General features: G+C 38.9%; 1 protein-coding gene across 3 annotated transcripts in view; it reads right to left on the bottom strand.

Moving 5' to 3' along the window:
- The window catches only part of ATP2B1 (ATPase plasma membrane Ca2+ transporting 1), a 144,998-nt gene extending 126,372 nt beyond the window's left edge, over window positions 1-18,626 (bottom strand). Inside the window, exon 1 of one of the 3 annotated variants that reach the window (XM_037847109.1) lies at window positions 18,375-18,626. The gene's annotated coding sequence lies outside the window, so the exon portion shown is untranslated. The remainder of the gene's footprint in view (window positions 1-18,374) is intronic. The other 2 variants (XM_037847107.1, XM_037847108.1) reach the window with 2 other exon arrangements.
- Between the last annotated feature and the right edge of the window lie 3,287 nt (window positions 18,627-21,913).

Raw genomic sequence — 21,913 nt, 5'->3', positions numbered from 1 at the left:
TTCTACATGAGGGAGAACAAATGAATGTTAACATTGCAAGGTATTCAAAATTGGATGGTATTGGGGGAAAAATATAATCAATGGAAGCTAGAGTCTATAGTTAATGGCAACATTGTAAGATGCTTCCATTAATTGTAACAAAGGCAATATACCAAAGCTAAATGTCTATAAGAGGGGGATATAAGGGAGTAATATGGGATTCTCGATGGTGTAGCTGTCTGACGTTTTCATTGTATTTTATTTTTATTTCTCTTCTATCTTTCATATTTTTATTCTTCATTTACCCCCTTTTCCTCTCTCTTTGCGGAGGAAATGGAAATGTCCTCATATCGATGGTGTTGGTGAATGCATAATTATGTGATTATACCGGGAATCACTGATTGTTTACTTAGAATGGATTGTATGGTATGTGAAAAAAACTGTTTAAAAAATAAATAGAGGGATACAAGTGCTGGAGAAAATGTGGAGAAAGGGATGTACCTATTCACTGTTGGGAGGGAAGTAGAATGGGGCAGCCCATCTGGAGGGCAATAGGAGGCTAACTATGGGTTGCCATATGGTCCTACAACCCTGTTATTGGGTTTATACTTGGAAGAACTGAGAGCAAGGACATGAAGGGACGCTGCACACTGGTGTTTATGGTGGCAGTATTCATGATTCGCAATCGATAGAGGTGACCTAAGGGCACACAACTGATAAATGGAATGATGAACTGTGGTGTATACATACAATGGAATACAAGCAGGAAGAAATGAATTTGTGAGGTATGCAACTAGGTGAATGGACCTTGACAACAGTATGTTGAGCGAAATAAGCGTAATTGAAAAGACAAACATCATAACGCCTCACTAATACAGACTAACTGTAATGTGCAAATTCTGAGAATTGAATCTGAGAGCATAGGTTATCAAGAAAGGCTTAAGGTAAAGGTTCCTACATTGTAAGATCTTACAGCAGTCACATGTATTCATGAGTTTTAACAAGTTATTGCTAAATTCTGAGATGATGAGCTGTTTCTATATAACCTGGTTGGTCCCTGGAACTTCAGTTACCTGTATGACACCTGAGAATCAGAGCCAGAGTTCAGTAGCTCTGAATGTCAGCATTAACCCATACAGCAAATGTTAAAGAAGCTGAAAAAGAGATCAGACTTTATTTAGAGGAACAAAATGGACTTTGTTAGGACTAAAGTAAACCAGACTAAAGGGAAAAGGATGATACTGACTGTGTTTTAAAACTTCAACTTCTGTGTGAAACCAAAGGAAGAGACGTTTATTTGGTAGAAAACCTGTATTTTCTGTAGCATGCTATATAATGTAACTCATATGGTCAGTTTACTCAAACACCATAATTACATGGAAACTTGAATAGTGATTGAGATCTGGTTGGTTTGTAGAGGTTAGTATGAAACCCTGACACATCCCAGAGTAAACTGGGCAGAGAATAAAAAGTATTTGCAAAGCCCCCTTGAGGGACTGGAGAAAAATTGGAATTATTAAACTTCCCCACCTGGGGAATTCCTGATATTCTCGCAAGCACTGGGGACTACCACTGTGGTAGGCCAATCCCTCGACCTTGGGGCCTGCCCTTATGAAGCTTGTTACTACAAAGGAGAGGCTAAGCCTACTTATAATTGTGCCCAGGAGTCACACCCAGACAACCTCTTTTGTTGCTCAGATGTGGCCTCGCTCTCTAAGTCAACTCAGCAGGTAAAGTCACTACCCGCCCCCTCCATGTGGGACATGACTCCCATGGGCATAAATCTCCCTGGTAATGCGGGAGTGACTCCGGGGGATGAGCCTGGACCCGGCATTGTGAGATTGGGAAAGCCTTCTGGACCAAAAGGGGAAGAGAAATGAAACAAAGTAAAGTTTCAGTGGCTGAGAGATTTCAAAACATGATTTTGGACAATTCTTAAATGTCAAACATAATTAAACCAGCAAGTGATGACTCAAGACTACTATTTATTTATTTTTAAGACAGACTATGCACTAGGTACTTTACTAGATCCTGGGATATAAACTCCCACCAACATAGACTTAGCCCTTGGAAAACTCAGTCTGCCTAGGAAGATGGACTTGCAAACAGATAAAAATAAGAAGATAAATGATATTTTAGCAATATCATATTTCTCTGTCTCAAATATATATTGTGAATCATTCTTTCCACTTACCAGCATCCTCAGCCCATAGAATGGAAAATTTCACCCTTTTTCCATCCTGAGTACATGGGAATTTGGAGTGTGTGGGGGTGGGGGGTGGGGTGGAAGGAAACTCAATGCTTAATGGGTGCAGAAGTTCTGTTCAGAGTGATGGAAAAGTTTTGATAGTGGATGGTGATGATGGCAGCTATTGGGGATTGAATCACGCCCCCCACAAGACATGTTCAAGACCTAATCCTGGGTCCTGTGGATGTGGACTTATTTGTAAAGACACCTTCAAAGATACTATATTAAGATGAGACTGAATTGAATAAGATGGGCCTTAATCCAATAATACTTAAGTCCTTGGGAACAGAGGAAATTTGGACATAGTTAAGTCAGGAAAAGTCAGAGGAGGAAACAGTAAGAGATAGGATTGCCATGTTACAGAGGCAGAGATGACTGCCAGCAAGCCAGCACCAGAAACTACAGACTTCAGAGAGAATGGCCTACCAACACCTTGATTCTGGACTTCCAGCCTCCAAAATGGAAAGACAACAAATTTCTGTTGTTTAAACAAATTTCTGTTGTTTAAGCCAACCAATTCATGGTATCTGCTATAGCAGCCCTGGCAAACTAAGACAAGTAGCACAATTGTGAATGAAAATCAATGCCACTGAATTCCGTCTGAAGTGGTTAATATGGGAATCTTTTGTTACCACAATTTTTTTTAGAAAAAAGATAAGTCCAGATGAGGATATTCTAGTTAGGAGAGCAGCACAGAGTCACGGTTTCTGAATGAAATTGTCCATGACTGTTACATTTTATGAACTCTTATTTTTGATTTTCACAAACCCCTCCTTTCCACCACCAAAAGCCAGCTTCATCTCTTCCTTGTAATATTTGTGCTTGCCTCTAAACAGTCTTTTCCAGTTTTTCTTCAAATTTTCTCTCATCTGTGGTGTGCTTGAGAAACCAGTTTACCAAATGTTTAGCAATATACTATAATATGAGTAAACACACTAATATAAACACCTAAAGTTGAGTGAGGCATGAGTTCTAATGCATGGGCATGAGAGTTTTAATACTCTGGCTTCTTAGAGGGCCTTTTTTGCCAATTTCCTGGTTCTCTACTTTGTTTTACATGATTCAGAAAGTTAGATAAATAGCCTCAGGCTAGCAGAGAAATTACTGCACACCTCTCCCCATTCTTTTTCTAGTTTCCTTCTTCTCTCATTCCTTTCCATAACAGAGGCATTCCAGATAGCAATCAGTCCACTAAGTTGTATTTTAGTATGAGACATTATTCATTGACTTCAACAATATCAGATTAATACCACGGTACAATCAATTTGGCACATTTCATCCTTTTACACCTATAACTTTTCTAAGTAATTATGAGGTATTACCTGAGAGAAAAAACATACCTGCTTTGAATGTTCAAATACATATCTACTAACTAAATATAAAAAAGTTACATTCAACCAGCTATATAACCTGTCCTGTTCTCCCTTCCCTTAACATGGCCCACTTTTCCTGCTGCTGTCATCTTAAAGTTCCTAGCACTATTATCATCCAGAAACTTTCAATGATGATCCCAAACTGTGGGTGTGTATTTACAGCTGTATCTCTAGGCCCAACTGTAATCTCCCAACCCCCCCCCCCCAAACCACTCAAAATTTCTTCCTTTCAACTCTTGGAGGCATCCAACTTTTGGAGCTACCTGGTACTGAAGATACTGGAGGGGCAAGGCCAAATGATCTCCTCTGGGGTTTTTATCTCATTAAGGGATTTCCCTCCTTTAAGAACAAAGGCTTTCACCATACAGCCCCTACTTGAGGAAATATTTAATTTGAACCTAGGGCTACAGGAATACCTATATCAGGAAGGGAAAGAATAGGAGCAAGTCCAAGATTATGATTCAAGTCAGACTAATAACTTGGCTCTCTACTTTGGCTGTGTGTGGAAATAAAAACAGAGTTCAGTGCAACTTAGAAAACGCTTCCAAAGTATTAGTAACAGAAGGGCAAATGTCACCATCAAGAGTTCTAAGAATAGGATACAATGGTAGCAGAATCACTGAGGTCTGAAGATTTGATAGCAGATTCCAGAATGTCTGTCTTCTTTATTTGTAAAAGAATACCATATATCCCTAATTCATGATAGAAAGCAATCAAAGACCAGGAAAGGGACGTGCACTCACATAGGTTGACTGGAAGCATACAGCACCTGATGAATCACTGCACAAAAAAGGAAACTGAGAAAGAACACTGGACACATTCAGTGAGGCAGACTTATGCAGAACAGTGCCTCTTCCCTGCAGGTCACAGTTGTTACTGTCTAGCACAGTGATCACACAAATATTTTTGATGGAAAATTCAAAATCTTAAGTTTTCCACTCAAAGTCAGGTACTTTTTTAAAAAAAGGAGGAGGAAGCACATAAAATGCCATTCATGAAAAGCCTGCTAGGACACCATTCTAAAACTTCTCTTAAGTTTTCTTTCATGTATTAACACAGAACCTTCACTTTTTAAAAAATTAGCTCAATTTACACTTTCATTTTAAATTAAGGGTTAAAATGTAAATTTAAAAAATCTGTAAAGAAACATTCAGAAAAACAGTTGAACTATTCATTACTGTTTCGAAATAAAAATAACTTTCCTTTTTTGTAAGCTGCTTCTTAGTATTCTTTTCCATTTAGCAAAGTTTACCCTGTTCTTTAGAAACAGGGAAGGGAGAATTTTTGTGTCAGAAAGAATTTATAAAGCATTGTTATAAAAAATATTTCTTTTTTCCAATAATGTCATTCAGCTGATACATCATTCACTGAAGTTAAAAGAACAGTGCCTTGTGATACATCCTTATTCCAAGCATATTACAATATCTGAGGAGAGACAAAACAAGCATTTTACAGGAGTCAAATGTCAGTGGACTCAGGCTGATAACTATGCTAAGGGTGAGTGATAGAAAGATAAACATTAATAGTCTCTGCCCTCAAACTAAACATCTCATGGAGCTGTCAAACATGTAAATAACAACAAAATATAAATTCTGCTAAGTGCTATTGGAATTTGGAAAGTAAAGCAGGGACCTAGGAGTGAATGGCACAGACTGTAAACACAGAAAGAAGAGACAAAGAATCCCCAAAACCTGAGTCTCACAGAAAGGTTGGACGAAAATTTTAATCAAAATATCACAAACTACCCTAACCTTTTAAACCCTTTACAAAAGAAATAATGAGAAATGAAGATAAGCATCTACAAATAAAGATGTTCAATGAAGGATTATTTAACATAGAGACTAACTCAAAACCAAAACATCCAGTAACAAGGGAACAGTCATGGCATGGAATATTACACTCATTAAAATGATGCTAATGAAAAAATTTCAATGTCATGAGAAAATATATAAAGTTTTTTTTAAAAAAGCATACAATTATATCTACATAATCTCAAGCATGTTAATAAGTATACAAATAAAAGCCGATCAAAAATAAAATCTACATGCTAAAGCAGGTTATTTCCCAGAGATAGGATTATGAGTAACTGTGCTTTTATTTTTACACTGTTCTATATTTTTCAAACATTATACAATCAGTGTTATGTTCTTAATTGGTAAAAGAGTAATTAAGTCACCATACTTTAGGATTTCTCTTTAAAATTATTAATTGCCCTCTTCATTTTCTGTAGAGAATCTCTATCCATAAATTCCACAGAACCCACTCATTTAAATGAGTAATATTTGCAAACTGCTTACAACAGTACCTGGTAGGTAGAAAGCAGCTGCACGAGTATTCAATTTTATTCAACAATTTTAAATTCCCTTTATCTAGATAAAGACCTGTTTTGTTTTAGAAGTGGCCTCTTTTTCATAGCACTTCACAAAAGAATATTAGGTTTTGTCCCCTCTGAATTCTAATACCTCTTAAAAGACAACTGCTTTCCCCCTTAGAGATTCTATTTCTTTGGAAAGAAAAAACAAGGAAGAAATTGAATAAAAAATCAAGTTCCATGAAGAGAAGAAAGGGAATTAATGAGGGTGGAATTTTAGAATATGATCGACAGTTAAGACATACCTACAAAAATGTACTCCTTAACACATTTATTAAAGAACCTTTCTCAACACTTCATTGGATTAAACTCTAAAAAGAATAAATAATTTCCAGATGAGGAAATGGAGAGATCATACATCAGATTCTTAACAGTAAGAGAACTATAAGTAATTATTGGGAAGAAATATCTGAGTAGCTGGTGTGTGTGTGTGCCACCGGGGGAGAAGGGTGGAAGTGAGTTGCTCAAGAAAACAAAGGGAAGCCAACTGTTCTACACAGCAAACAGATGAATAATTTAAACTTGGAAAGCAGAAAAAGACTTGACAGAGAAATCTTTGGAAGGAAAGAGGACTTTAGGTTGTTTGCTGAAGATTGTCTTAGCTAAGGACATTTTCCATAAAATCTGCATTGCTCACTTACGCTTTTGTAAAAATGGATTATTTTACCCAAAGTAATAGTGAGTTCTGCATCTAAGTTTTACAACTTTGCACACAGACACAGGAATTGAATGACAGGTGACCTATCTGGGTTATCCACACATTTAAACTTATTCCATTCCATATACATATTCATTCTTAGTTTTGACAAACTTATGCATGCATAAAGTCTGTTTAGAGAAAGAGATTTACAAGGCTTCTCTTCACATGATACCACATGAGTAGTTTTTTTAGCTCCCCACTGCCATTTCCCAGTCAGCAGCAACCAGGAACAGTACTTTCAAATCTTTTAGCTATTTGTTTTAGTACCTACCTCCATCTCTACAAATACCACCGAAGTGCTTCTACTTCCTTTTTTTGGTTTTAGGCATCATATATATCTTTTATCACCATTCTTCCTCCCACACCCAGCACAAACATAAATCTCTGCCATAGTACCTTTATCTAGAATATACAAAGAAATCATAATTTAATAAACAAAACAACCCATTTAAAAATGGACAAAGATTTGAACAGATATTTCACCACAGAAGATATAACTTACTGGAACCTAATATGCCCCTCATCAGGTGACTGGATAAACAAATTTCACTGTATCTGTACAATGAAATACTAATGAGCAATAACAAACAATGAACTATTAATATATGCAACATGGATAAATCTGCATGAAGGAAGCCAGACCAAAAAAGAGCTCATACTATATGATTCCACATACATGTAATTCTAGATAATTCAAACTAATCTCATAGGGACAGAAAACAGATCAATGGTTGCTTGGGGATAGGAGATGGTAGAGGTGGAAGGGAAGGAAGGAAGGAGATTACAAAGCAGCACAAGGAAATTTTTAGGGGGATGATTTTAACTTAACTGTGGAGGTAGTTTCACTGGTATATACAGCAGGACTTCGTTTTATGCAACCAATACTTTCCAAGACTCTTTGTGTAAGCTGAAAATCATGCATTAACAGCAAACCCCATTATTTAGTATTTCTTCTACGAGCATACCTATCACACATTTTTTCATAAATAAGGCAAATGAACACTAGTAACAATAAGTAAACAAAATTAATCATAATTTTTAAAAATTTTAATCTCTGCTCTTTTTTTGGTTGCCAATCACATATACCTGAATTTGTTGTGTTGTCTGTGTAAAACAAGGTTCTACCGTACATACATCAAAATTCAAGTTTTTCACTTTAAATACATGCAGTTTTACATCATGTTGATGATACCTTAATAAAGCTTTTTTTTTTAAATTCTAAGAGAAAAGAATGGGGCATGAATAAGCTAGTTAGAAGTTCTGCACTGACAAGTGGGGCTTTCTGACTTCACAGTTCATTGTAGGGTGATTTGACTGGGACATTTTCTTGGACAACTCCTCACAGCACACCCCAGCCCTGCAATGCCAGAATCTTTAGGTATTTTTCCTTGAGCTGGTTAAAGTCAAAAGAAAATACTTTCACTCTGGTTGCCAGCTTTCTGAAAGCTAAGTGAGGGAAGGCTAGGGGTCTTAGCCAGTATGTAAACTCTTAGTTTGCAGTCTGTGTTACCCTGGTTTTTAACTGTGCCTGGTGTTCCCAGTGTGTTTAGACTTCTCCAGAAAATAAGCTTCCAGTGTTCTCCAAGGGTAAAAGAAGAGGGTTCACAGAGCTGCACAGAATGGGGAAAGGGAACTGGGTAGCAAATTCTTCAATTTTCAACCAGTCCTCCAGTTTCTGCCCCACTGTTGCCTCTTTACCAGAGATACCAGAGATACCTTGTTTCCCCAACTCTAAGCCTCTGGAAGATTCTGTAATGTAAACTGAACTGCTTCTGGACTTTTCCACTAATGATTTAGGATTGACCTTTCTGTGCCTACTAAGCCAGGTACCACAGAGCTAGCTCTTTCCAAATTTTACTGATTTTCTCTTTTCCCTTGTGGATTTGTGATTTTTTAAGAATTCCATTCCTCTCATTTTAATATACTTTTGGCAAAGAATAGAGTTAAATGCCACTTATATGCCACTTCTTTAAGTGGAAATTTTAGGTAATTTAGTTTTTTAATACATGTATTTATCTTCATGAATTAAATACAGTGTACCACAAATAAGTCATTACATGATAATAAGCTAGTGTAAAAAACAAAATTACAATTAAAAGAATTAAAAAAACCTAAATAGCTAAAAATTTGGGATGAAATCTGTTATGTCCACATAAATTAAAAAAAAAAACCCAAAACTTCAAGGAGAGAAAATTAATAATCACTTGACATTATTTGCATAATACTTTGTACACGGGGCAGGGGCTGAATAAAGAAACAAGTGATTTACCCAAGGTCACTGTCACTGGCTTTTTAGTGGTGAAGATAAAACTCAACCTTAGGTCTAGAGAGACCATCAGAGAGCAAAAACCAAACCAAAAATTTTACATCAAGTTACAGATAGGAATACCACATAGATATGTAATGCTCTGATAACGGTGGGCATTTTTAGTGAAAAACATGCTGTTACTATGAAGTCCCAAAGGTAAAAGAGAATCAGGTAGGTTCTGGTGTCCAAAAACATAAACAAAAACAGTAGAGTTTAAGTGCAAAGGCACTCTGCCCATGGACTGACTGATCTTTTTTTTTTCTGACACCCAACATTCAGAAGATTTTATGATAGAGGATCTCCTTTTCCTAGACTTTGCCATCATCTCCTTCCCATTTTACTGATACTCCTTGCTTTCAGTTCTCTATTTTCACTGGTGCCTTTTAACTCAGCACCTCTACAATTAATTGTTGTCCGGAGTGTCAAAAGTAAAGTATCTGAAGTTTGAGAGTTACTTTTTAAAAACAAATACTGTAAATAAACACAAAAAAAGCAGTTATCCTTAAAGAACCACTCACTTGATTTTGGGAATCGTTTCTTGAGAGAAGAAAAAGACTGAATCATAGCAAAGGAACTGAAAATCACACATAATCCTAGGTATTAACAAGGCAGCATGTAATATATGCCAATGTTATCCATGCGTGTCCCAAAAGAAAAACAGACTTACTGCTCTAACCCATTTAACTTTTACTGATTCTATTTATCTCTGCCTTTACAGATTTCTTTTTATTCTTTCACCATCCAAACCACTCTATACTCATCTTTTGATATATAATTTTATTATGATTAGTACTGCAATGTTAAAACAGAGGCAAGTCCTAGAATTCCCACTATAATACCTTAACAACAATTAGGTCTATAAAATTTAAAAGGGTTTGAGAGAACAATGAATAGTAGTGCACCTTGTGGTTTCAGTTGTGCTAATCACTGGAATACGGATAACATGCAGAGAGCAAATTTTATTTTTTTCAACCATTTTTTAACATAAAGGTTTATGTACTAAATCTATTAAATCATTAATTAATTACATGTTTAAAATTGCTCCTTCATGTATTAAATAAGCATTCAATAGAAATGATAAAGTCAAGTACAGGATTTCCTTCTTGATCTAAGGAAGGCAGCTGGAAGAATTACTACATTACTATGCCTTAAACTTTATCAGAGTTTGTATACCTACACTTCTTCCTCAAGTCTATAGTGATTCTGTGTCAGATTATGCGCTAAACAATTCTCTCAGTTCAGGGAAAATAACTCTGCTGGAAAAATTAGAACTTGTAGCAAATAGATGTTTCAAAACTTAGATCCAACAGTAACCTATCAATAAATAGCAACCACAAGTTTAGATTTTAAACCATATATATGCTTCAAATTATGACACTTTCCATCAGAAATGTGCTAATGGACTCCAGACGCAACAAACACATCTTAATAACATCAATCATCAAGGAAAAGATGCCACAAGCTAAAGGAAAGTGAAATTTGTTCTTTCAAAATATAAATTTTAACTGCTATGATTTATTAGAATCAGAATAAAATCTAAAATGAGCAAATTAAAAACCACATTGAAATTCAGAAATGGAAAAGATCTTCCTATACAGAAGCTAAATTCTACTGTCCTAGTAATGTTCTATGAAATGTAGCTGTCCACCAGAAGTAAAACAAGTCGTTCTATGAACCCATCTGAGCAAGGTTAGAATTTCAAAAGTAAAAAGGCTTTAGAAATTCTCCAACAAGAATTTCCTAAACCATATCAGCTTTGCCTTAATAATGTAAGATATACAGTGTCTCAATCCTAAATCAAGTTGCCAAAAAGTACGGACTGAGTATCTGCTGGAAAAAATTCTTTATGTCTTATCTCCTTAACTCTCCTACATTATCTCCAAGTGGAATTAGCAAATAAAACAAAAGGAGATATAATTAGATGGGAGGTGTGTGATCCAGACTACAAACGTAGAGAAATTCAGGCAAGAAAATTAATGAAGCATGACTAGAAAAGGTAGACTAATGCTGAACTCTGAAGGGTGGGAAGATTTAGATAGACAAGAAGATTGAGGGTCCTATCAGGTGAGAGGAAAAACATATATGAAGGCACAAAAAGGCAGAGGAGAAGAGTGTATGTAGGAGATTGCCAGATACTATGATTGTCATTTAGTGGGCAATTACAGTACAATACTGCAGCACTGCTTAATTCCATGAAGCATAATCCATATCGTGTTACAGGCAAACAGCACCCCCTGGAGGTGTGCAAAGTAGGGATTCTGATTAAGTAGTATAGAAAAGTTACAGGTGACATAAACGACAAAAGATTCTGTGAAGTAAGGAAGCAAAACTGTACACACATTTGGGCAGATTAAGTCCATGTTAACATATTAAAGGACCAGAAAAATCCCAATGAGAAAACTGCATAAACCAGTACATCCTGGATTTTGGTCTTGCTCCCTTTTCCTATGAAACCCCTATTAGACATTTTCTTTAGGAAACACTGAGCTACCTTATACAAGGCTTTCCTAGTCAAGTTACATTTTAATAGAAAGACACAATGAAGCACTGAATGTTTTAAATGAAGACATAACATCAGGAAAGCTTTAAAAACAAAAAAAAATTTGGCACAAATAAGAAAGGTAGATTAAAGTAGCAGATCTGAGAATTCTGAGAGTAAAAGATTGTTTTAAATCTTCCTCCTGGGAACAAACTAACTCATTGAATTAATATTAATTAACAACAGATCCATATTGCTATATTTAAAAAGTACCTTTCAAATTAAACAGGCAAATTCTTTTTAAGGTCTATTTTTCAGAAAGCATAAATTTTACTCCTAAATGTATCAGGTCTTTACAGTAGACACTAGTTTACAGTTAGGCAGTGTAATCTCAGATTTCACAGTGTAAGCAAACATTGGTCCATTCAAAATGATCCTTATTCTTTCCACCAGAAGCCCAGGTGACTGTAATATTAATTCAAAGCACATATGCCAGATTAAACCATATAGAAATACCAAATAATATTCTTGCTGAAGAGATAACTAAAAACACCACATAGTATTTAGAATAATTGAACTGTCTAAGGAAAATCTTATAGAAAATAGCTTTAAATAAATGTGGAGAAAAGTTTACCCATAGTTTATCTGGATCTCTCTGCAGAAATCTCTATTAATTTAGATTCCCACAATCATCAGTAAATTATAATCTATGATTCCTAAAAACACCCCAAGGCACAACCAACAACTCTTAGTTTTTGGAACAAACAACCAACCAAAAAATATGTTTAGCACAGTCTTGAGATGGATCAGCTTTGAAATGAACTTTGTTATAAACGTATTTTAAATGCAAGTCCAGACCATTTAACACATTATTACAAATTATGAAAAAATGCATTTAAAAACTAGTCTTAAATTTAAAAAAAAAAATCATGAAAGGAGGATAATCCGTAAGTTGTACACAGTATTAGACAAAACAGTTCAAAAAGATCAGTTCAAATCCAATGGATCTTACAGTAGTCTGCTGAGCTACACACACTGTTAACATTTAAATGAAATACTACTAACGACTGTTTTAATTTCACAGAATAGTAAATTATCAATGAGTCTGATTATCATTAATGTTCTTGTAAAGGATCATTCTGCACTAATCTGCTGTTTTTGAAGGAGTAGCTGCTTGTTAACTGAAAGTAATAAAGACTACTACTTAGTCACCGATTTATGTCCTTTAAAGTTGAAAGGACATCCAAAATCTTTCCTCCTAACAAAAAATAAGAGCTAGACTAAACTGTAAAAATACAATAACATACTAAAACAGCATGCAATATTTTTATGAAAAATAAGCCCAGTGTCAAGCCATTTGGAAATGGCAGATAATGAGATGAAGAAAACAAAAAGTGAAGAAAAAGTGTATAGAAATATTTTAAATTTATCAGTTTTACAACAGTCACAAAACCCACCAACAAAAACAAAATAAACTTTACTACAATAGTCCCTATGTTCAGAGTGAAATAAATCAATGATGTCCTTCTGGTTAATAAGGCACTTCTACTCCATAGTACAATTATAACATTATAAATTTGATATCAGTGTTTCTTAAAATGCAGACTACTGGGGCCCCACCCCAAATCTGCTGAATCAGGACAGCAGGGGCAATGCCAAGGAATTTGCACGTTCAATAACTTCCCCAGGTGACTCTCATACATGCTAATGCTGGAGAACCACTACTTTCCCTTGTGAGATTTACAACACAGTTTTGGACTTCAGGAATTAAAATCTCCTCGTTTGGATCCTTTCTAAACTAAGTTTCATTACATAAAAGTTAATATTTCAAAAATATTTAGGTAATAAACATGTTATGGTAAGAAAAACCAGTGCATTAAAAAAATTAAAGCAGAAATTAAAAGAAGAAACTTTTATTATAGCACACTTTATTTTTAACTAGAGATTTAAGACACCCCTAGTCATTTCAAAGACTACCAGGTATTTGAAAGCAAAAATCCTAACTTTAAAAAATCCAGTCTATAATATTAAAAATAATACTATTTCAAATATGTTTAAATTCATTTAATCAGCTGCAAAGTAAATCAATGTATGAACAGTTTTTAATTATACCAAATATAAGCAATGATTAAATTTATAAAACTAAACCCAAACAAATCTGTTTATGTTCCACTATAAATTTACTCTGGTCAGAAAGTGATTTTCATAAACTTACGTAACTGTCAAAAACTTACATAAACACTTATAATGGAAAGAGTAACGGAGCAAAAGTTAGAAGCCACTTAGTTTCTAATTCCGGCTAAAGTATCTGCTAGTTCTGTGAACTTAGGGCCTAGGCAAATTATTTTGTCTACCTGAAAAAATAAAAAGGTACAAATCTCTACTTTTCTCACAGGGTTAATTATTATGAGACTCAAATGATATAGTATGTAAATACATTCTGGAAAACTATAGAGCACTTCATAAATCAAAGGCATTCTTAGTAAGATAGGAAAATTTGTGAGACACTATAAAATAGACTGCTGTAAAATAAGACTAACTCCAGACTAACGCCATATAAACAGTGACTATAAAAACTGACTTTTCAGGTTCAATTAGATAATGGACAATATTGTGTATATTCCGTAAATTATAAACATGAAAGAACTAGTTTCGGTTACCTTTTCTATGTCTACAATTACAGAAGATCGATTTCTTGTGTAAAGATATAAATGCAACTAGTGGGCCATGAGTTGATAATTGTCAAAACTGGTCAATGAGTATATCATTCTCTCTACTTTTTCCACGATAAAAAATTTTAACAAGACAACGTGTATACGTATGTAAATACAACATTAGCAAACGTGGAAAAAAATAAGTTATTTTATTGATTATATCTTTTTAAAAATTATCTCAGAACTACTGTATATCATTTTCCTTGCAATGTACCCCAGATTCTATATATTCTAAAATAAACTACTATTAGTACTCCCCTATGTGTCATGACATCTACTAGAAAATAACCATTCCTTCCAACTGGTCAAGTAAATATTTTCACCAGTGTTGTTAAAAATGTAATTCTTCAGTTTCTGCTTCATCTTTACTCCTTTTCTTGGTTTTTGCTCATTCATTCTACTATTGCAGAATTAAATAAAAATGACCAGTTTTAGCTGTATGTATTAGAAAAAGCTAAGAATAAAAAGGCAAATATTCTTTTATTTAATATTGTAAAAGACAATGATAGTTATAATTGGCCATTGGTTCTAAAATTTGTTCACGTATACAACCTACTTCCTTCAGAGGGTAAGAGACTGTTTCTATCCAAGATAAAGTTAACCTGTCAGTCAAAGGATTAGTAAAAATAACTCCCAAATAAGGATTCTCCATGCACTGCAACATAGAACTACACTGCATACATCAACCTAACTGCTCAAATAACATTCTTTAACCTGGGGACATATTCCACTGCAAATAGATTTTTTGTTCAATTTTAACTTAATAAAGATGCTTAAAAAAAATGCTTTACAGCAGTGTGTGAAGGAATTCCAAGTGTTGAATTAAAACAAATGCGGACAGGACAATAATATTTTGTGGTTTGCAATTAAAACTATATTTGGTAATATCCACATGTTAATTTATTCACTACTTGAGAACTAAACTTTTTTCCTTCCTGTTATATGTGCAGTCACAAATAACCAACAAGTACCCTGTGCCTAAAGAAACAGTGTACCTTAAATATTTGATGGGGGGGGCATGGATAGGAAACAAGTGGGCAGGAAAGGACATCTCACCAGTTCAGCTGCCAGTACAGCATTTGTTTTCTAAGCATTAAAAACTCCCTTTATTTTTATATGAGATGCATCTGAGGGGAGCCATACATAAAAACTACTTTTTCCAACATGAGTTTTAATCACTTTGGATATAAGTAGTCCTGCTGGAAATCCTCATTTGTATTATTCAGAAAGAAGTAACAGTTAAACCTCAAGAAAACCATAAAAAGCATGTTGTTGGAAGATGGCAAACAAACTCTTCAAGCAAGGTTAATAATCTTACCAATTTTGCTTGTTTATTTTAGAATATGTTAATAACAGCTAAAAAAATTGTAAAACCGCTATCATCCTGGTAGGTACCCTTATTTGGTGGAAATGGCTAAATTTCAACGTCTATTTACAATGCAGCTATTACTTTCCATATTTCTTTCCCTAAGTATATCCAATCAATAACTCCATATTTTATCATAAACAGGAATCAAAACTAGTTTCTCATATCTCAGAATCCTACATTAAATCTCAATCTTCAAACAAAAAACCCTAATTTCTCATATAACTGCAGAAATTCCCCCCAAAAGGAGGGTGAGGAATTAAGGAATACAGAAAAATGAAGACAATTTCCCCTTATAAGTCTAAATGGGGATGCCAGTAATGAAACCAAGATAAAAATCAAGAAGGCATACTCTGAATTTTCACCCTTTTAATAAAAGAAAATCACGAAATTTTAAAGGTGGCGCTCTGTCCTCAACTCACCCGAACATGACTCACTTTTGCAGACTATATGGTAGGAAATAACAGTTACTTTTCAAAGATCCTTGCAGTTACACCCAAGCCAAAATCAGGACAGAGATCCACCCTTAATTACAGCAATTTACTGTCTCATACAAAGCAAGGTAGAAACTAAAACGTCCCCCTGAAATCATGGCTAAATAAGCTCATTTCATATATTAGCTTTCAAAGACTCCCTATAAGATAAATGTTTCTATTTACTTCAAATTCCAACTCACCAGAAGAAGAAAAAGAAAAAAAGAGGGGGAGGGGAGCCCAAATGAACGCCCAAGTACAAAAAGCAGATTCTCCAATCAATCCCTCCTAATTTCCCCAATCCGCCCCTGCCACACACAAGGACAGGGAGTCTCGGGAAGGCTGGCAGCACCGCGAGTGGTGAAGGTCTTCCATTCACTCACATGGGCCATCCGCCAACGAGTTACACACCCTCTGACAGATGAGAACCTCACACAAAACAGGCCTTTTTACAAGTAGTTTTTATTACAAAATACCCCCACGCTGAATAAGAGCCTTATTTTAAAAAAATGTCTGTCCCCAGGTGGAGGAGGTTAAACACAACAAAGGCTTCCATGAAAAGCAGACAGTCCAGATATTGCATATACCTACACCTATATTTAAAAATCCATATAACTAATTTATCATGAATAGCAATCCATACCAATACTAGCTATTAGATTATTAATACACCAAGGAAAGCAGCGCGCACAGCAGTCAAAGGTGGTTGTCAGCAGCCCCCAGAGAAAAGTAAAAATACGCCTAAGGAGTCCAGCCCTCCGCGAATTTACAGACTCCCCTCCCCCAGTCCATCTTTTCCACCTTCTGCCCTCGCCTGGGCGCCAAGCACCGCTATACTGCACAGGGTGCGAGCGCTCCCAGCGCTGCCAGTCCGGCAGAAAACTGGTGAATGAAATGCGCACACAGACAAATCTGGCTAGTGACGGAGGCGCAGAACCAGGGGTCGCTAACTAGCTTAGCCCAGTACTCTCCTGCAGAATGAAACAGAGCACCACCACCACCACTCCCCCGCAACTGGAATGCGGTCTTCTTTCATATTGACTCTTTCCAAAATGGACAGGGAGGAGGGCACATTTTTCTTTTTCATTCCATAAACAACGAATCGGAAGCAGCTGCGAACATCCTGGGGGACCTGACAAGAGACGCTGGCAGGAAGGCGAAGCGAAGAGGCTCTCCAAGTCCCGGGGAATCACCATCCTGTCCGACATGCATCAATTAATCAGCCCCGGCCGGGGACCCGCCAGGCGCCTCCAGCTCCCCGCCCGCTGCGCGCCAGGGGGGCCGAAGCCGGGGATTAGAGGGGTGACCCTACCGGGGCGCGGGGAGAGCGAGCGCCGGGCACCGCTGCCCTCAAGGTCACCACGCGCCGGGGCGGGGGCGGCCAGGGGCAGGATGGGCTGCGGCGCGGCCGAGGCGGCTGCGAGAAGACGAAGAGCTGAGGGTGTAGACACCAAGCCCCACCGAGCCCTGTCCCTCAGGCTCAGGGCGGGGACACCTAGCCAAACCCGGGGCTAGGGCACTCGGCGAGAAACCCGCTCACCTTTACTATCTCTAGGGGTGGGCAAAGGAAAAAAACTGAGAGCGGCCCCCTGAACGCCCCAACCAACTTCTCCCGAATCCGCCGCAGTCGGCCGAGCGCCCCAGAGGTCAGGACCCCCGCCGCGACGCCCCGACCCCCGTGTCCCGCCCGGCCTCTCCGGCAGGTGACCTGCCCCGCCGTCCTCCGACGCGGGCAGGCGGCGGCCGCCACTCACCTCGCCCAGCAGTAGGAACCATTTTCCGAGGGGGGAAGGAAGGGAAGGCTGCAGAAGGGTCGGGGGGGTGGGGGAGATGAAAGGCAGCGGGAGGCACAGAAAATGGGGTCTCGGTTCTCCGCGCGTCTGCAGCCGGCTTGGGGGCTCTCCGGGCGCCACGAGGAGGTGCAGCTGCACCTCGGGGATGAGGCGGCCGCGGCACCAGCCGGGGCTCCCTACTCACGCTGCACTGCGAGGCGGCCGCGGAGGAGGAGGAGGCGGCGCCCGGCCCGGCCCGGCCCCCGCCCAGAGCCCGGCAGCCGCGGAGTGGCCGCCCGCGTCCCCGCAGAACCCGCCTCCTCGGCTCCGCAGAGCCGCACACAGAGCGCGCCGCGCTCGGCACGGACAGCTCCGTCGGCCTCACGCCGCCGTCCGCAGCAGCAGCGGCGGGCGGGGTGCAGCGCCCTCTCACAGCGTCGCAGCCCGGCCCGCTCGGGGCGGGGCCCAGAGCCACCCGGGAGCCGGTGGCTGAGCACGAGGGAGCTACACGCAGCTCCAGGGAGGGGCCCGGTAGCACTGGGTCGCCCGCAGGATTGCCGGGGTAGGCGGGGGATGGGGGGGAACTCTCACCCGTTACGGTCCGGCGCTCCCCTCTCCACACCCACTCGCCTCCCGCTCCACGCTGGCGGCGCAGCTTCTCCCGCTGCCACTGCCGCCGCCACAGCCACCGCCAAAGCTCGCGCCGTCGCTGCTGCCGCCTTGGCTGGGCGCGGTCACGTGACGCGGCCCGCGGGGAACCTGGGGGCGGGAGGGTGGGGGCGCGCGCGCGTGTGCGCGAAGGAAGCGCGGCTGGAACCGAGACTAAAAGCGGAGCGGAGCTGCACGGAGGAAGCGTTTGAAGGGAGGACTCAGTGAGCGCGCCTCCAGTTGGCGAGCGCGCGCTCGGCGATTAGAACTTGCCGCGCGGTCAGGAAAGGGTGGCCTGAGCGAGGGGTGGGGGGGTACTCGAGTCTGCGCGCCCCTCCCTCTCTTCCTTCTCTGAGCGCCTCGGCTCGCCGCTGCCCCCGCCCCCTCTCGCTCGCCCTTTCGTTCCTGCCAATGCCTGTGATTGGCTGAGACGCTCTGACGCCTGTGTTTCCATGACGTGTTGGGGCTGGGGGAGCGGCGGGGGAGGAGGGGGTGGCTGAAGCGCGCGGGGCGGTGACTCAGTCAGTCACAGCTGCTGCTCCGGCGCAGGGTCGGTTCGCTCCTGCGACGTGTGGAGGCAGGAGAGTGATGACTACGGCAGGAAGAGCTCGGACGCCCTTCACCTGGAGCCCCTCCCGAGACGCCCCCGGGCCTGGGCCCCTCCAGGGGCTTGGAATTAGACGAGGGGTGAGGGCGAGCGCTGCTGGCGAGGACAGGTTAAAGCGGAGTCGGCCTCAGCGAACACTTGAGCGGCTCTTCGCCCCGTCTTTGCCCCCACCCCATACCCGACTCGATGCCCCTCCCGGGCGGAGACGCACGCGACGGACGACCAAAGTGCCTCTCGGTTCACTCCCTCCTTGAGGAGGAGAGTCCATCGCCCCTGCTGGCGCTGGGCGTCCCGCAGCTGTTCCCGCCGGCCGGGTCCGCGGACACTGAGCAAGCACGCCGGGCTCCCGCGCCTGCGGCCACTGCAGCGCCCCATGGGTTAACGAAAGCGAGCGGCCGGTGCAAACAGGCCCCGCAGGATCCGCGCCTAAAATCCCTGTATTTTCGTTTGGGGTTTGCATTCTACCCAGGCCAAGCCGTTGATTCTTTTAGTTCACTTATAGCATCTCAACCCAGCACCTTTCTTTCGTGAGAGGAAAAGAAAATGGAAAAGTACGGGTAGTGTGCAGGATTTAGATGCTAAAAGGTAATCTACCTTGCCCCAACCTTCAGGAGATTTCGGAAGTTAATAAAATAGAAAATAACCACTCTTCGTGACATATACTTTTAAAATGTTTTTTTTTTTTCTTTATACACACACACACACAGATATTTGAAGAAATGTATCTTTCCTAAGTTACCGTGCTCCGTCTTCATCTATTCGTCTGTATTTGTATTTGCTAGTCCCTTAGACCTTGTCACTGTTATTTTCACTATTACTTAATCAGAACGTAAGGATGAAATCTGCAGTCCTTCCTTTCTCTGAACTCCAGGACTGGCAAAATCAATGTTTGTAATGTCTTCTCAAAGCATCCAGGTGTTGCGAAATGTTTTCTTATGTATGTTCACTCTGGTGGCATTTATTTTAAAATATATTTTTAAGGGTTAGTAATAAATTAGATGAAAGAAGCTTAAAAAGTGAAAATTTCCAAGTTAATCCTGTTGAAAAGAATTTTTGAAATCAATTTAAGCATTTTATCAGGTTAGACATTGCTGCCTTTTGAGCTGTGCCCTTGACATGCAAAATTAGCACTGAGTAGAATGATAACTGCTTTTCCTTAATTGGTTGGTGTAGTATAGAAACCCTTCCTGACATTATTTCAAATCTTCTTAACAAAAGAACAGATTAGCTAAATTTCACTTAGGTAAATTTCAGTGTTCTTTCCTCCTGAAATATTTTTCAAAATGGCCCAGGGACATTTAAGAACATTGGCTTTTTTCCAACTTTTCCTCCAAGGAAGTCACAATAGAAAATTGAATTGTGCATTCTATTTTAATTAACAATTTGACATTCAAGTTATGTATGAATCACTGCTATAGTACACTAGCAAAATGGATAATAGAGTAAATTAAAACCTTTTCACTTTATGGATTTGTTGCACTTTCAAATAATAAAATATATGCTCTTAAAGGGTTAGGATCATGAAAAAATTATTCAGCATCTTCATTTTGGAGCATGATTTCAATAAAATTTTCAATAAAATACCCCAGAATGTGTTTATATGCATTTTAATGAAATGTAAGTCACATACAATTATACACTTATACTGCCATAGCCATGATAATTGTGCTGTGTACTTTAGTTTTTATATACCCATTCTTCAAATAGCATATAAAGGCTAAAAGCAATATAGAAATAGCTGTGCACATTACATTGAGAAATGTAAATATAGTTTTTCTCCCATATACTCAGTACTGAAACCTCCTTAATGGCCTATTGAACTAACTGAATTCAAAGATACCAATGTGTATGATATAGCCATATCCTCTTAATCTGATATAACACTTATCCAATGGATTTAATTTGATCTGGATATATATTAGTGCAGAGTAAGGAACCATATAATACAATTTAGTGTTGAAATGCTTAATCTCAAAAAGTTTTTAAATTTGCTTTGATTACCTTTTTATTTACAATGCAATGTTTTTAAAGGTATTTAAAGCCTGTATCAAGTTACTATTTGGGATGTTAACTTTATTTGAAAAAAGGCCACATTCAATATTATGTATTTGGCAAATTAAAAAAATATGTTCCTTTTAATGGAGTAAATCTAAACTACTGACATCTTTGCTGAAAGTTGATCAATTCAAAGTGAACTATTTGTGTGTAACTCAGGGACAGCTTTCTAAAATCTTCAATATAATGAAATGTAAAGGCTATCAACATTAGGATATTCATCCCCTCAAGAATTCTGTTACATGTATCTAGCAATAGGATAAAATAAAGATACCAAGTGGCAATGCACTTTTTAAACTACCCTTTCCTGGAATAAACACTTCTACCTATATGTATGTTTCAGTCCTGATCATTGCAAAATGCTAAAGAGGATTGACAGGTGTGAGGAGGAGGGGGAAGAGGGATATTCCATGCTTTGTAGAAAGAAGTTGTATTAGTTCTCAAATTTCCATTGACCTGGATCATCAGGAAGAAATATTAAGAGAAACATTACTTAGCTTTTGAAAAAGAGAACTGTTAATCTATTATTTACAAATTAATTACATTGCTGAATTAAATGTAGTATAATAAAGGTAAACCTAAAAAATAAAGAATTTTCAAGTCATATAATGGAAAGTTTTTATAGGTCAAAATACAAAATGATTAGATCTCATCATTTGACAGGAATTACTTAGTACCAACTTTAACACCGTATACTCTTCTAGGTATAAGGCATTTTTGCAGCCCCAAGTGTTGTATAATCTAGGTCATATATGTATGGTTCTAAATCTGAATTCAGAGGCTCAAAAATGGGAAAGCTCATTCTGAAATGTAATTGAGG

The sequence above is a fragment of the Choloepus didactylus genome, chromosome 8, assembly GCF_015220235.1.
Source record: "Choloepus didactylus isolate mChoDid1 chromosome 8, mChoDid1.pri, whole genome shotgun sequence".
Taxonomy (NCBI): Eukaryota; Metazoa; Chordata; class Mammalia; order Pilosa; family Megalonychidae; genus Choloepus; species Choloepus didactylus.
The sequence above is the reverse complement of the archived record's forward strand: the minus strand, read 5'-3'. Positions and strand labels throughout refer to the sequence as shown.